Source organism: Olea europaea, unplaced genomic scaffold, assembly GCF_002742605.1.
Source record: "Olea europaea var. sylvestris unplaced genomic scaffold, O_europaea_v1 scaffold2618, whole genome shotgun sequence".
In the NCBI taxonomy this organism is placed as follows: Eukaryota; Viridiplantae; Streptophyta; class Magnoliopsida; order Lamiales; family Oleaceae; genus Olea; species Olea europaea.
In genome coordinates this window covers 12,574-14,991 of record NW_019244510.1, presented here as the reverse complement: position 1 = coordinate 14,991, position 2,418 = coordinate 12,574, and positions in this window count along the sequence as shown.

The window sequence follows — 2,418 nt, the reverse complement described above, 5'->3', positions numbered from 1 at the left end:
GGCTTTTACCCTCTATTAAGCTCACCTCTCTGCCTTTTACCACTCAATTCTTTCAACAGTTGCTTCTAGGAACAATCAATGAACTCAATCAATCAATCAATTCGTGTAGAATTCCCCAAACCGGATGTGACTCAATAATTGTAACAAAGGACTCAAAGAAAACTTTCAAAACTTGATTTGAATGAAGGAATGGAATGATTCAATGTGTCCAAGTAATTTAGAAACGATAATGAATAATAAAAGTTGGTATTTGACGGATCAATAATATTTAACAAGTTTTTTTTACTGTACGGATGAACAGTACCGTACGGATGAACAGAATTTTTTTTTAGATCCGGAAATCAATAACAAAACCAACAAAGAAAATGAAAACTGATTTGGGAGAAAATTGAGCTCAAAAATGGAATTTGAAGATTTTTGATGAAATTTTTGGACCAAAGATCAAGAAAACCTTCTGGACACAAGAACACAAGAAATTGAAAAAACTATAAAACAAAGGATATAACCTGATTAAATTGGAGCCAAATCTCTGATACCAACTGATGCGAACTTCGTAGCAATGGAAACTACGAAACCCACAACGAGATTGATGTGGAACTCAAGAACGCCAATACTAACCCGATTTTGGATCTTGAACCCCAAGAATTGAACCAAGAAACCCTAAATTAGCGAAGAACCTAAAACCCCTTGATTACAATTGAAAGAACCCACAATCCGATTGATAGAATGCCACAAGAAGTTGAATCTTGATAAGTTTCAAGATTGTTCAAGAAGAACAATTAAATTGAAAGAAGAAATTTCTCTCTCTATAATATTAATTCAAAGTCAAAAGTTCAAAAAAAGGTTTTTACAATGAAAAAATATTCTCCTATTTATACTATTCCTCGAATAGGAGTCAAAGGGAAATATAATTCTAATAATCTAACAAAATTCCTAAAATATTCGTCCAATATGGTAGGAGTTTGATTAAGAATGAAATTCTAGTAAAATAAGGAAAAACGCGGAAAAAAGGAAAATCGCGTCCAGAAATGAACCATGCGGTCGCATGGTTATAACATGTGCCACCGCATGGTAATACAATTTCGGCCAATTGAAACCTCGGTATCATGCTGTGTGGTCGCATCGTGCGGCCACATGGTTACACTGCCCACTGTCGTCTTCGGCTGCTTGTAACGCATTGATCCATTTTGTTCGGCCTTCGACCCGTACATGAAACTTGTCCCATTTTGAGTCCCGAACATGGTTCCATCAATAGTTTCTTGAACGAGCAATCCCATCGCTTGTTTCACTTGCTTTGCCCTTGATCGCGTCATTGGTCCGCTATCGACTATCAACGGGTCTCGTCTCGCACTTACCTTCGTCAGGCTCGACTCCTGGATCATATCAGAGATGCTGTGTATTAAAGGGAAAATTGAACTTGAGAGTGAAATCGAATCAGGTGAAGAGAGAGACCCGTTTAAGGTGGAGTTAGGAAAGCTCAGTACACCTGCCCTTACTGCTCCTAATGAGGTGGAGATTCAAGTTTAGGAACCTGAGGTGGAGAATAGTAACGAAGTAGTGATAGAAGAGCACTATGAGGAAGAAGATCCTTTAGCTAACTACAACTTAGTTAGGGATAGAGAGAGGAGACAAACGAGAGAACCTAGAAAGTTCGATTTTGAATCTGAATTAGCTTTCGCCTATGCTAGTTATGAAGAACTAGCTGATAAAGAGTCAAAAACCTTTGAAGAGGCAATAGGCAGTGATCAATCTAATGAATGGCTTAAGGCAATGAAAGAAGAGATGAGTTTTCTAGAAAAGAATCATACTTGGGAGCTAGTACCTGGGCCTAAGAACAAATTGATTGTTGATTGCAAATGGATCTTTAAAGTTAAGGAAGGTACTAGTAGCTTCGAACCCTTAAGGTTTAAAGCTAGGTACTAGTAGCTCGGAACCCTTAAGGTTTAAAGTTAGGTTAGTAGCTAAAGGTTACACATAGAAGGAGGGTGTTGATTATAATGAGATTTTCTCACCAATTGTTAAGTATACCACTATTAGGATTATGCTCGCATTGGTTGCACACTTTGACTGGGAATTTGAACAATTTGATGTAAAAACTACCTTTTTACATGGTGACTTTGATGAACAAATCTTCATGAATCAACCAAAAGGTTTTAAGGATAAGTCAAAATCTGATTATGTGTGTTTTCTGAGAAGATCCTTGTATGGGTTAAAACAATCTTGTAAACAGTGGTACAAAAGGTTTGATTCCTTTGTACTCACTATAGGGTTCCAAAAAAGTAAATTTGATCACTGCTTGTATTTTCAACACAATGAGACTGATGATAATTATCTATTTTTGTTGCTCTATGTGGACGACATGCTCTTGATTGGATCATTCTCTAAGTGGATAAATAACATAAAAGCAAAACTAAGTGG